The sequence below is a fragment of the Ptychodera flava genome, chromosome 1, assembly GCF_041260155.1.
Source record: "Ptychodera flava strain L36383 chromosome 1, AS_Pfla_20210202, whole genome shotgun sequence".
Classification (NCBI taxonomy): domain Eukaryota; kingdom Metazoa; phylum Hemichordata; class Enteropneusta; family Ptychoderidae; genus Ptychodera; species Ptychodera flava.
Genome location: NC_091928.1, coordinates 6532772 through 6548053, shown reverse-complemented (window position 1 = coordinate 6548053; position 15282 = coordinate 6532772). Strand labels below are relative to the sequence as shown.

At 40.1% G+C, this 15282-nt stretch overlaps 1 protein-coding gene across 18 annotated transcripts in view; it reads right to left on the bottom strand.

The window, feature by feature from the left end:
• Positions 1 to 15282, bottom strand: part of LOC139126295 (paired box protein Pax-6-like) — a 115963-nt gene that overhangs the window by 16521 nt on the left and 84160 nt on the right. The window lies entirely within an intron of this gene.

Sequence of the window (15282 nt, the reverse complement as noted above, 5' to 3'; positions counted from 1 at the left end):
AGTATTCATTAGTTTTGAGGAGTTTGAACTTCTGATAGTCATTAATTGCTTGTTTTCCCCCATCAAATTGTAATACAATATAAATCGGCGCGTGTCTACATTAAGAAATGCCGTGAAATATATTTTTCCCGGGCGTTTGTCGCTTTTGTAGACATTTTAAGTGCTTTGTTGTCAGTACAAGAACAATTCGATTACTCAGTAAAAGACTAGGGCCAGAAAAAACTTCGTGGTATTCGCATGGCTGTCAGTAATTGGAGTTCGTGTCGGTCGGTTTTGTCTCGGGTAAACTTTAAATGACTACAACGCCAGGTGTAGGCAGTCGCCCCGGTCCCAAGCCATTGTCCCTACGGGCATATTGCTCACTGCGAATATACAGTGCAAGACACAAAAAAGCTGAAATACTACAACCCATCCCTAAATAGAATGACCCATGTACAGTTTTGACTTCGGCACAACCCCGGAAATTCCTCTCAATGCAGAAGAAAGCATACCTCTAAACTATAAGTAGCTTTACTAAGGCTTTCTCAGTTTCTTTTTGGCGTGTAATCACTTTTCCATTGACTTATTGGGTTTTCTATGTGAGCGAACTGATGACGGGCTAAATATTCACCCGCTGTATGCATGAATTATCGAAAGCCCCCCTCAAAGTCTTGACATCCGCGTTACAGGTTTATTTACGATGAAAGACACTCGCGCCGCTTTCAATAACTGTAAACACGTCCAGTACATTTGAAGCTCGCTCAAATCGGTTTAGAAACTTATAAGTTGGTCGGCTTTGAATGGAAAATGTACAAAGTGATTAAAATAAGTATGAATGAAATTGGTTTTCTCGGGATTAGAGTCGATTGAACATGCAGAATGAATTCAAATGTTATGCCTGGCTTAAGTAAAACGAAATATAAGAAACGTGGGCATATGAATATAAATAGGGTAATTATTGCAATGGGTATTGAGGCTGTGTGCGATACCCGATTTTTCTAGGTGGGCTGTTTTTTTCCTTTTTTTACCAAAATATTACCTCGTTGTTTTTTATCGGTCACGATTTAAAAGCGAACTCTTGTCCCGTGCAAGTCAATACGTTGCAACCGATGACGGTTACCACGAAGCCATGGCACCGTCAAAGGCGTTATCATCTGAGCGCGCTTTAGAGACGTGTTGGACGCAACGGCTTTCCGGGAAACGAGTTTCTAGCCTAAAAATGTCGTCTGCGTTTATACTGTGTTGGAAAATCCCGCATTTGATGTAATTAAACTATTATCGCAGAAACCCAGGGAATCGGTCGTCGAATTTCAACGACTTATCCGTTAATTATAATACACTCATTGACCGAGGAAAAAAAACTTTCACGCACCTTGAATTTATTCTAAACGATATAACCTTTTTCTTTTCGCTGTCAGGGCTTTACTAAAAAGAGTTGTCGATGGTAAACGTACATTCCAAGAGCTTATGCAACTATCAATACTATCTTGATATTTCTTTTAGTCGAAACGAACTGCATGCTGGCTGGCTGCTTTAAGTTTTATCATAAAAATATGCATTCCTGGAGTGAATCGGGGACGGTTTTCTTTGATAGTGAATATTTTGCGTCCATCTCTAGCCCTCTAGTGTTATTTCAAATATTTCATCGTTTTTAGACGTCTGAAAGGCAGCTCCGCATAGCCTGTGTTTATCTTGCACCGTCCAGTTTTTTCAGCCATCTTGCTGGTATGCAAACCCCTCGGTTCGATGCGCGTTATTAATGTCATGTCGCGAAAATGATATGCAACGCATCGCATATCTCTGCCTTTCATCCACGCGATCTTCAAAATTGCGAATTTGTCCGAGAGGATATTTCAAAGGGGGCATTGTCTTTTTGCTTGTTTCAAAAAAATATCACAAAAAACGCAGAACAATTGCCCCTTCTCTTAGAATGACAGCTGTGTCGCCAATTTGCTGATTTTTCAATCAGTCTGTATGCTTCATTGATTGTCTTTGTTTTTGCTCGGAACTTTTGTTCAACCAAGGGCGACTTAACTTGTCTTGTCTATTCACATGGCGATTTTCAAAACGTTTGCAGTTTTTTGTTGTTCTACATGACTCAGTGAATCATAACACAAGGCTACGAATCGCTTGGATGTTTTCGGGTTGCCAGTCGGTTTGTTTTTTATAAATCGGCTTTACGATCGACTGGAAAGACAAAATATGGTCGTGAGAAAAAAACGAAACAGATGGTTTATTGTCAGGCGTATACGAACACTTGCTACGCCGCTTTGGATAGATACATGTAGATGAACGCTTAGGTCAGTTAGATAGATGGCCGATCGATATAGATTGATAACTTGAACAGTATAGAAGAGCAGCATATATATATATATATATATATATATATATATATATATATATATATATATATATATATATGAACAAATAGACATTAATAATCGATAAACTGATATAAATACACACATAGAGAATAGATCGATTGATCGTTCGATGTATCGATAGATAGATAGGTACTATAAGAGAGACGTATGGTTTCATTGATAGATTGATAGATGGCTGATCCGATTAATAGTTTGAAGAAATTAATCCTGAACCAAAGTTCATCGACCTATTTCTCTTAGTTGGCTAACGTTTGTGACCAATTGGTGGGAGGGATATTTCTTGCCATAAACTTTACAAAGTAATGTTACCATTATTAAAAACGATCCGAAGTGTCGGGACCCGCTTATTAAACGCGCTGTTAGTGATGAAAAAGTCGTCTATGGCCCGCGGGCATATCGCCCCACTCGTCGCGTACACAGGCTTCTTTTAGTAACTAAACTGAAATTGAAAATTTTTGCTATTCGGAGAATGCTGGCAGAGCGTGGACTAGTATAGCCACTAGGGTTACTGAGAACGACTTCTCAAGTTTGTTGCTCCAGGCGTTGTGGATGTGTGAAATTGTCGCGCTGGCTAAGACACGACACGTTAATAAAGAAGAGGGGTTATGAAAAAAACCCGATGACAGCTGTGAATGGGTATGAAGTTTTAAAATCCTGATAATTAAAGTTTTTGCGATTTATACTCTTGTTCAAATCATTATCAAGTCCAGCCAGGGTGCAAAAATGTTAGAAGTTTTTGAACACCAAAATGATGATAGAAAGTATCCGTTGCCCGGCTTGACGATTTATAGTTGGCCCCCAAAAATTGCGCGGCTTTCTCAGAGAAGGCAGCAAGGCATTCTACTTGCAGCAAGAAATGTGTCTAACATTCCGCTGTATTTTTTTCGCCATGGAATACGGATCTAAATATTGGTGGAGGGTGACAGCACTCGGCGTCCCTTTGATCTCCGCCACGCATGCGCTCTTGGCCAAGTGAGCTGTGGCCCAGGCTCAGTGCTGATATATTGAATGTTGTTGAACATATATGAACAACACTCTGAGAGTTGATGTAAAGTTAATAAATTTTTGACAACGTTATGCGTTTTGACATCATACTCGATAAAGGCTACCCTTGACCCCCGAGTTCCTTCATGGTTGACAGGATATGCCCCTCACAAATGTCCTTCTCACGTCGAAACGTGGTCGGGTTCCAAGCCATTCGATAATATACACGATTAAAAGTTATTGAATACATAAGCAACGTCATCATTGCAGGTTTTTTTTCAAATTCGATTTGATTTCCAGCTTCTCATTTTAGACTCAGATAACCAATAGCATCCTAGAAATGAATCTTCTTTTTCTTACTAATTTTAAGCTTAGTTTATCGCTTGAATTCAAAGAAAATGTAAAAACAATTATTTTGTCATGGACATATACAGCACAACGTTGTTTTCTACGATGTATATTTCAGCACTGCGTAGGTGAAATGTTTGCTTTGCTGTAGCATTACGAACCAACACCAGTCCGGAAATTTTCTTTTTTCGTTTTCGACTGTGAATTGCAAAGCAATTGCAATGCGTTTGGAGTTAATTGAGGGGAATAGAAATCAGCCGTGTACAACGATATTGGAAATGGAAGAAAAAACAGAGGAAAGTTTCACATGCACTTATCTCCAGTTTATGTGTTTTAATCTTTTTTATCACAATGCTGACTATCATGATGAAATGATGTGGCTTTTTGCATGTGACAATTTCAAACGCAAACTGCCAAGACTTGAAAACAACCCGTGAAATTGACACTTGCCTAATTGATTTTGGGAAATTTTCAAATTGAACCCGCCCAACTACAAAAGCCCTTTGCCTGCTTTATAGGCAATGAATCAAGTATGCTATAGACATCGCGTGATGAAGTTTGCTTTTTCGCTTGCCGGGTCTCATAGTAAACTAGACAATATTCACAGTTGTTAATTTCACAAGTATGGAACCTCTCTTCCACCTGAATGCACGAAGAAATATCTCTCCACTTTTTCGCCATCTCTCTATGGCTTTCCAGGATGTTCCATATGATAGCTCAGTATTGATTCCCGGTTATCGGTATAAAAAGTTAAACCGGCCATCCAACTGGAAAGGAGCCAGGAACAATGCCCGAGTCCAGTCGCGTTGATTTTTCCCCCGTGTCTACCGTGTTGTTCCCCCTGCATGACGTCACATCTTCTACACTTGCTCATCGCGCTGCGAAATTTCGTTGCAGAAGGCAATATGGCTCTGCCAACACGGTATTGTTGTTACTGCGCTGCCCGATGTGCCCACATTATTTTCACTCTATCACAGGAAACACTCAATTTCCATCTTAAAGTGTGAAAAAATCCCTTTTTATTAAAAAATTCACAATAAAAGATCTAGTCACATGTTTGGAAGAATCGCGCCTTTTATTATCACTTAAATGTAGTCTACGTCATCAACGAATGGCGAAATATGGCAAAAATAATAAGAAAACAACGATTAAGCGACAGTTTTGGATTTAACTGGGCTTTAAAATATGAAAAATAATTTCATTGCGTAGGTTGGACACTCAAAATTCGTACAACATAGTTGTCCAAAGGTGTGTATTCTCAATTCAAAAAGCCGAATGACTGTAACAGTCACGTGTTTATGAGAGATATTTAGTCCCTTGATCGAGGTTAAAAATCTCGATGAAAACCTCGAAACGAGTCAGAGCACTCCACAAAGGACAGAATAAATCGCTCGTTTTCAAGAACGCAAACATCAACGCTACTTTCTTAATAGCCGTGTCTTCTGGGAGGAGGTTCGCTAACCACTTTAAGGGTACGCTTTCCAAATTGAGCCCTTTGAAATAATGACAGCGCCGCTTCCCTCGATGGCTTTCGGAGATCACTGAGAATATTTTTATTGCGTATTTGAGTTGCCAGTTGTAAAGTAAAGCTTGTCTGAAAACACAGAGCCCTCTCTTCAGATGAATTTATTACACTGGCTGAGATACAGCGGAACATCAATCTTATTGTTGCCAAAGATATATTAAAATCTCCACGCTACAATTATCCACGTTACGATTGTAAGCCGGTCAGACGTGCCGAAAACCTGATTTTGAGCCATTTTCCATAATTACCTCGCCTTTCAAAATCGCGCGCTTATATTGGCTTTTGCGTTGACAGTGAGGCCAGGGAAACGAGCCCGCCTATTAAGCCAGGCAGAATAGGGGGATATCCGCCGACCCTTATTTGTCAAATAATTACAAGAACGGGCGGCAATATCACTCTCACTTTCTTTGTGCTGCGATAGGCAAACAGATTTATTCAGTTTGGACAAACCGCTCGACGCTGTTAATATGCGACAGGGCTATCATACGGGATACGACAAAGTCCCATCTCTTAGTAGCGCGGGCGGCCGTACAGGGCAGACTCGCTGTTCCTTGATTAACAGAAGCTGAGCGGTGTAACAACACAACGGCAGCAAACTCAAATACAATACCCAATATCCTATTCGACACTTATGAAAAAGTGAGCGACTTTTTTATCTGGCTCGGGATACGCTGTTTATTTTTCTTTCCTCGCCGCGATACGCCAAATATTTGCCTTTCAATTGTGCAATTAGTTTGCGAATTAATACGATAAATATTTATATGACTTGCCGTAAACGTGACTTGAATTCAGAATTGGCGGGAAATTAAAAAATAGACAGAATCATGAGAATGTGGTCGTTTGATGGAAATTGCGAAAAGTTTTGATGAAGAGACACAGACTAAAGTAGAACATCTTAAAAATATAGATTAATTATTCATAAACTTATTCATGAGATTATTTAATGCGTAATTAATGTTAATTGACATTGAACAAGTGTCACGAATTCTTCGATAAAGAAACAATAAACTTTTATTCGAAATTCAAAGTGACAGGCCGACACAGATTTAACTTTTCAAATTCTTTGTAAAAACCAGAAAAAAATAATGAACACTTTGCGAAAAAGAAATAGCTGGGGCTCATTGTCTAAAACTTTTCGATCCGAAGGATATGGGTTAATCTGATAATGTGAGTATTGGAGATAAAACTGCAATCAACTGATCAATATGACAGATAACATTGAATGGACATCGCCATGGTTATGCTCATTTCAGCGGGTTAGAAGAATGCATTATAACACGTGACGCGGGAAAATGTAGTCGTGTCGCTTGGTATACTTCTTACGCGCGCAAAGCTTGGCCCGGCAGCTAGCAGTTTTATCCGAAAAGGGTGTTTCGTTTTCATTAATATAAACGGAAAATGTGTTACTTTGCGCGAAGCAAGACTTTGCCTCCCACAATAATGTCGAAATCTCGAAGTATTAAAATCTAACCGAAAGCAATCAGGAATTTTGGGTAGAATGTTGTTAAGTCCAACAGAAAAATATTATGGCGGGAACGTATCCAGTGATCATAAAGACTACGTTGCCATTTTATTCACATTTCGAAAAAGTCGGGGGGAAAAATATTTGCAACCTAGAATTTTTGTAAGATGTGAGAACAAAGTTATCTGATGTAGTCGGAAGTGCTAAAATGAAAAAATGATATTTTTATTGTTGTGATCTCGTATCGGGAAAAATGAAAAAAAAAATGAAGGGATGAGCCATAATGTTTGTAGATTAATATTGGCGGGATAGAAGCTTTAAAGGCGAGCATGATTCAGTGGGATTGGTAAAAAAAAATCCCCGAGAAGGTGAACCCGTACTCCGTATTCTTGATGAAAATGGCAACGATATGATGTGATTATAATTAAAAAGGCACCGCCATAATGCCACAACGATTATTTGATTGTTCGGCTAATTCCATCCAAATTTCCTGTCCACTTACTGACTCCTAAATTAAGTTTGGCTGCATCTCGGCCCTGTCCTATGTCACCACGCGCCGTGACAACTCGATTTCCTTCAGACCGTTATTTGCTCACGATATGCTTATTACTCAATTCCTATTTGAAAAAAGCATTATACTCGGATATTGATATTTTCATCTCTACAGGATTGAGTCTAGAGATTTGAATTTTAAGAAGAATTTTGAAAATTGAGTGTGCCCAAGATGAAAGTGAAAACGCGCGGAGGTGAAACAAGTTACGGAAAATGATGAAGACGCTCGAATGCGCTGTCAGTGTTTGTAGTGCGCATGCGGTGATGACGTCAATCGGACCATTTCATCAGTCGGGGTGGTTCCCAAATGAACGCTACTTTAGCCGATAGATTAGAAAATACGTCCTATTAATTAAAAGTTCTCCTCTTTGCTCGAAACCCATCAGAACTTAGAAGCAATATGATAGTACCGTCTTGTCTGACTAACAAAACCGATTTGTGTTACTTCCAAATATTAGAATAACCGCCGCCGGTGTGCAAGTATGCAATATGAATTTTAATGTTGATAAATTGGCTGATAGCCGGGGAACCAGAACGAAAGTGAAGGCAGCCTTGATACAGAGATTTTTATCTGGCGCGCTTCCTGAAAATGGTCAATAACATACATTATTTGCCTTTCCCGGGGTTTTCAGTTCGGTTGATGACATGCGCAGTCTACAACTCAATGCCGTGTCCATGCTAATCGGTGAAGACCCGTTTTCCCGCTTATTGACATTTTTGTGAAATAGCTCGATGGCAAGGGAAAAAGTACCAGACTATTTCAGTCAAAAAATAGTCATGGTTTCAAAATATGTTTTAGCGGGAAAAATGTGCCTGTCGTTTGCTCACAATCGTCTGCTCGTTAGGTCAATGGGTCTTGCTTCAGGTTTACCTTTAAGTGTTTGAATGCCGCGAAGGAACTAGCAACAATAAAGTGGTAATATCAATGGCAGTTCTTTGGAAGACGGTTATTCGTGCACAGAAGAGCGCAGCGGGTCGCCACTTCATACATTACATCTGCTACCGCCCGTAAATGGCTCTAAAGAAGCTGACGATTTCAAAGATGGGTGCCGGAGCCCCACCTTCGATCCAAGCAGCAACTCTTCTTTATCCGATCGAGTTAGCTGACGACGTCAGCCGACGGTATCTTACGAGTGATGCAAACTTTAGAGAATATGCGAGATGTCGTCGAATGGGCCTCGGGCGTTCCATTGAAATCCCCCCGCATTGCTCTGCAATCAGACAGGCTTTTTACTCGTTGTCAGAGTCTAACTTTACCGTAAAGGCCCACAAGGGTTATTTTCTCTCCCTCTCTCTTACACAAGTCATTTCTTTGCTTCCTTGATGTAGATAAATCGAGATTGCACAGAAAGAAAAGACGAAAAACAACAGAATCAGATAAAGTTGAGGAAAAGAGGTGTCTGTCACTCCAAGCTTGGGGGGCTAGGTGGCCGTGTAACACTCCTAACAATGGCTGAGACCTGACTTTGGTTCACGCTACGGTGGAGTCAGCGTGCAGATAAGCTCAAATTTGTCGCTGCCGCCACCTTTCAGACCATTCTTTTCAAGGCGCTTGGCGATAAATCGAAAGCGTACAACTTTAGCACTTTACAAGCCAGATTTTCTTTGAGAATAGGGCTCATTTTGGATAGATTTACGCCTTTTTCAAACCGCTATTAAAAGGAAGCAAACCCCGAGCCATTTTGGTCCATTGTGTCTAAAGTAGACTTCTTTTTTACAGGCTTGAATCTTTAAGCTGTCGATCTGTATAAAATATTCAATAGACGTGTAGAAGGCGCCGGCTTGTCGCTGGCTATTGTCCAGTGCGTTCAATGATGTTCAAAAACGTAAAGTCTTAGAGAAGGGCTCACAATAACGAGCGATGGGTTTTTTCTGAGTGGCCCATGCCTTCTCAGACCTCTGTACAATTACCAACACTTTAAAAACCGAAAAAAGGCCTGAGTGGGAATTCAAAAGACTTGTAAATTGAATGATGGTGATTTCCTTTCTTTCCATGGGGGGTCAGTGCAATGCAGAAGATAGCCACTGTAAGCAAGTTGTGTATCGATCCAAGATCTTTTTTGCATACGATAATAGGGAGTCCGGTTGAACTAAATAGATAGCGAGAAAAGAGCATATTTTTAGCCTTTCTTCAGGGGCTATTTTTCCATTACACTGATCTGATTATTATAGTGTAAAAGTCACTAACAGGTTGTGTTTGTTTCACGGGGGTTGTCCATTACGTGTTGTGTAATTATCTCCGGTAGTGAGGGTCATCACTCATCTGGGCTGACAGGCGCGAGAAGTAGTCGAGCGGGGACACCTCACCCAAGCGATAAATCATCGTTGAAATATATACACACACTACGCCGGGTTTTCCCTCCTTCGCAATTAACGCCAATCGATTTGCTGGCCAATAAAAACCTCCAATATCAAACACCATTTGAATCATTATCTGCCCTTAACGTTGGCCTGGTTGATTTCCAACGCCGTCGAACCTGCCCTCTTTTCGCACCTATTGGTCATTTTTATCGTATCAGAATTCAAAAACAGAAACCAGATAACTTTTTAGGAAGAGAAAAAACCGATCCATTGGTGCCTCTCTTCTAAACGCCGCAACGAGTTCTGTTTTTACGCCAAATGTCGAACTCCTGATGTATATAAACCTACCCTCTCGATTATTACTCAACATGTACTCTGCGTGCAAAGCACCAATTAAACAAGAGTTTGAAAACGTCGAAAGAATAGTCTTTTGGTCTCAAATGTGAACGTTTCCTGTCTGAGTAATCTCTAAACATGTAAAAAACCCTGCAAATTACAATGAAAAACGGCCGATACTTTCTAAGCGCGGCGCGGCGTTCCTATCATTGATAAAGACATTGTAAATTTCTTACACAGCCATGTAAAGACTGTTCTTTGGGTAAATTAAGGGGTCCATATTTTTCGAGATAAAACGATATTGTGTACCTATTTAAAACCGAGTAAACTACCTTCAATACAGCGTAACGTATTCTATACCTTGTCACTCTAAAAGTTTTAAGTTTTTCTGTTCTACTGAACACTGCAGTATGCAGCATAATAGATTACTCACTTCTCTTTCAAAAATCAAATTAAATGCCAAACGCAATTCATCGAAAACCCCCTTTCATGTTAACAAACCGTTGACGCAATACTGAAATGAGAATTTCCTCGATTCGTGACCGAAGTAACAGACTTTCGCAGCTCTGTTTCAGGCAACAAATTTGACCCTTAACCTTGTTGATTCTATCCCAGTAAACACATGATAGCCGAATGTGCATGAGATCTGGGTATGCAGTTTGGTGGATGCGATGTTTTTGAGAATAAAAGAATATCATACAAACTAAATAATTCCATGGCAATTGATAGGTCTTGTACTGAAGGTGTGTCATAAGTTTCTGGTGTCTATTATCTTGCCAATCTTCAGTGCTGCACAAAAGATAACGACTCTCTCTCTCTCTCTCTCTCTCTCTCTCTCTCTCTCTCTCTCTCTCTCTCTGTCTCTGTCTCTCTCTCTCTCTGTCTTCAGGTCTCCCCTTCCCCTCTCTCTCATTTCATTTTTAAATCCTTAAATTCCAATTAACCAACAATTTTTCCTGAATTTTTCCTACACATGGCAAACCTTTAAAATACTATGCAACGATGTGTACATATGTTTACTAAAGTTTGGTCACGGAACGTGTTAAAATTTCACGACTGTAACGTGTGCAATTAAAAGGGACAGGTACCCCTTGGGAGTTATCATATCCCTTAACCAACGGCGGGACAGTTTATAAAAAAATTAAAGCGTGTGTTAATTAAAACTAACGACACGATTTTTCTTTATTTAATTAATTATCACCATTATTATGGGAAGAGATTTCCTACGTGTGACAGGAAATCCCAGAGCCATATCGAGTATTAACAGTACGGGGAATAGTAAGCCATGCATGTAGCGTGTATTATATCAGCGAGCGGACAACGATGGCATAGTCATTGCGCCATTACCTGGAGAAATGAGGCTTGCGGAGTGGCATTTTATTTGCCGGGAATAATCACAGAAATGCCTGGGTACCTGGATAGTCCCCCTTCATTGGTACATGACCTCGTGAGGAACGGAAGAGTCGGGGCAAAACGTCATCCCTACATGGCTTGCCGTGGATTGATGCAGGGGCTGTCACCGTCGTAAAACGCAGCCAATCGGAAGAAGCCGAAATTACGGGGTAGCGTTGTCATGAGCGCGTGTTGTATGATTTTTTTATGAATCTAGTGTTGAGTAATAGGTTTGGGGCCCTTGCTCTCTGATGCCGTAAAATTGACGTGTGAAATGAGCACGTCAGAATGCCTATTACTGTGAGAGAGCTGTCTTCAAGTTCCTTGTCCACTCCATGCACTCGAGTAGAAACACGCTAGTTTTGCAATTCGTCCTTACTCCTACCCCTCAATAAATTACAGTTCATCACTCAACCGTCTATCAGCAACGATTTCTCATCTCCCGTGACACGGAGACAGTGTCGTCGTGAGAAATTTCCGCTTCTGGTTGTTTAAGTGTGCGAACAAATTACAGCCCTTGAGATCAGCCGAAAGAAATCCACTGGCAAACTGACAGTGGAGGGAAAAAATCTCCTCAACGTGTCTGGCCATGAACGATGCTGAATGTATATTTCACCCCTTTGCACGTTTCCATGTCGCATGTGAAAGCTCGGTTATTTCACTACACTGTACGTTGTATAAATGCAAATATCTTGTCAGTTGAGTGAAATTTGTATGGGTGAAATTTGTTATAGGAACAAAAGACGGGTCTAAAAGTAAACTCGACAATTAAAAAGAAGCTTGAAAATCGGCATGGTAAAGACCAAGTTTGGAATATCAACATATAGAGAAAAGACGACAGGGAAATGAGACTATTTTCCGTGAAATTCCTGCACTGAGCGAATGCAATGTAATGTGAAATTTATCGGTGCAGTCTTGCGGACCAGTTAGGTGTAATGTGACTGACTACAAGTCATGTGTACATGTACAACATATTTCGCATACACAATAAAAAAGAAAACTATTGATGTGTGTGAAAGAAAGTGGAGGCATAAAATCATTTTTTAATGTAACATTTTTGACCCTGGCTTGAAGAATAAGCTGACGACGTTCATTGGTTTCGTAGAATATTTTCACTGGTTGAGGCGCCACTGTGTTAACACAAACCACAAACCGATGAGCCCATTTTGAACTTGCTCATACGCTTTGAGTGATTCCAATTCGCACACACAAAACGATGAAGTACTCGGGTTGATCGTGTATGCTCCGTATTGCATCGAATGTCCCTAGGCTAACGGTTACTCCGCCATTCACATCACACAAAGCAGTAACAAGCAGGCATGCGTGTGCAAATATGTATATTGCATAAATTATTTGGTGTTTATTACATGTCCATTTCCAGTGTATCAATTTATTGAAAGTGATTTGCCATCAGCGTAAGTGAATGTCTCCTGTCCGCGCATCATGTAATCTAACATCAAATCATCAAATATCGCGTCAATTCATCCAAATGTCAATATCTTTAAGGACGTTTGTGTATATTTCACATTGCAAGGGATTTGATCATCGCGCCATCTGTTACCCGACTTTCTTGGAATTTGGTATATTCCCACAAAATGTACACATTTACACATTTACATTTCTAATTAGGGCCGGTTTGTATTGATATTTAGTAAAAACGTGTTTTACTCGAATTAATTGAGGTGTTGTACCAGCTGGTAGTACTGATGTCTGTATATTGTAATCGTGCACAGTCAATCAGTGTCCGTAGAGTAAGTTAATTTATTTGACTCTGTAAATTTAACTAGACTTGGGAGAAATCACTACCAGATTGTGACAAGCGTTCTCTTGCACTATGATTGGTTAAATTAAACTCCATCGCTACAGTATACACCAATGATATGTTTTCAACATGACTATTTGACAATGCAAGTAAGGTTTTTGTCTCGCGACAACGGCTCGTTTCCCGAAATATGTAGATTTCATTGGTGTTCGCTGTTTTTTTCAACAGTGTAACGCTATCACAAATCATGCAGTATTCTCATTCGATAAATGCACCTCATCATTATTCCCATCATTATTTGACGGCGTCTACCTATACCATGACAATTTTTCTGCTTTGTTGCTGGTCGCTTTAATCACTGTCAACTACTTTATACTTAATCAGTATTTCCTAATCAACGAAGGTGGTAACTTTCTTGTAGACATGCGCACACTGAAGCATCTTAGCGCGAACATCAAGTAACTTCATATTTACCGAATAAGAAAAAAAATAATTCGGGAAAACTATTGTGTTCATTCAGTTGGCGTCAACATTGGTCCAAGACAACTAAAGATTCGTTCTTCCTGCAAATACACGTTCTAAAAATTATACTCAACGATTCGATGATTCTTTATCGACGAATAAATCAACAAATGCGAAAAAAATAACAAACGCAATCAAATAAAACCTCAATGCAAACATGTTGAAACGGACGCTTTTCAGTCAAGTGTCGGCTGTTAACACGCTTGTTTTGGTCGAAAAATAGACGAGTCTGTGCATCGTTTTAACCATCCAATCACTTCATCTCAATGAATGGAATATTGATCGCTCCATTTTGCGCGTTTGAAAGACCAGTTGCTTCGAATGAGCGTCTTAAATAGCTTCTAAGCGACTAATTAAAGTGAAGACTCGATGTTGACAGGCATGTCAGTTTCGGCTTAATGAAATCATTTCATTGTAATGGATGCACAACCCAACACAAATATTGTTTCAGATCAAATTACCTTGGTATTCTTACCGTTAATTAATTCTAACGTAATAATCACGTTTTTGTACTTTGATTTCTCGCCCTCTGTATATCAATATGCCTATTTAAAATAACTCTGGGCCCTTGACAATATTGTCCTACCATTTTGTATTGTCACTAATTCCCATTCACAGAGTTGCAATATCGTGTAAAATTATTTTGGATGTTTTGTGAGGGGGCTCGGATCCGGTTTCTCCGTCTATTCTATGAAAAAGTATACTTGAATAGCCCGATTGTGTTTAACTTATGGCGTGGTTGTCAGACTGATTGAAAGCTATCGTGTTCATTTCCTAAATAAACTTCGCTACCAGATTTCTTCCAGCGTGAGCTGGGGATATCAATGGTGACTATGTACGCTCAGATGAACCCAATCAAGACATGTTTAATTGGGTTCCTTTGGATCGTAAATAGCCACAAATTTCACGATTCGTGAGTCCGGGTTTTTTTTTCGATGGAGGCCTAGGAGCTGCGATGAACAAAAGTTTCGACCATATGTGAGAAAGAGAGAGATGCCACCACGGTGTAGAATGTGAAGTACACCTTCCCCAAAGAATCACGGGCTCTCAAAGTTTCTTGAAAAGTTTCATGTTGCGCCTGGTACGAATGGTCCAGACAACAGAAAGAGCAGGCAGAAATGCGAAATATTATAAAATGTGCAAGATACTGCATAACATAAACTGCTGTAACATATATGACCCATTCGTGGTTATTAAAAGACATGTGAGTCGGATAATTGTAGCCAAAAGAAAAGACACATGAATTATGCAAAGCGTTGTACTTGCACGGGGAATAATGTACCACACGGAAGCTGTGGAGCGAGCACTTCTCCAACTATGTTTCTAGAGGCGACCAAGCGTGTATCACCGCCTTTTGACAACGTGCTAACATTCGGAACTTCGAATTTCGCGCCAAAGTAGGCATTCCGGAAAGCAGCGACCAGGTTCAACGAGGCATGACGCGCACGTCTGAAAAAATATCACGTATAGGGAATAGTTCACGGCGATAGCGCAAATTTACAGTCACCCGAATCGCCGAAACCACACGAGCGTCATTCACACTGACTAACATCTTTTTACTATTCATCGCTTTCGCCGCAATATACGGCTTAATTAATTGAGTTTCAAGTAAAGGGACACAAATACAGTTTAGACAACCATACGGGTGACTGCGGCGCCCTGGGGGAAAAGTTATTTTTTTTCTTTCTTTTTTCCCTCTCCCACTTTTACCACAACTTACCGAAACGAGGGGTTA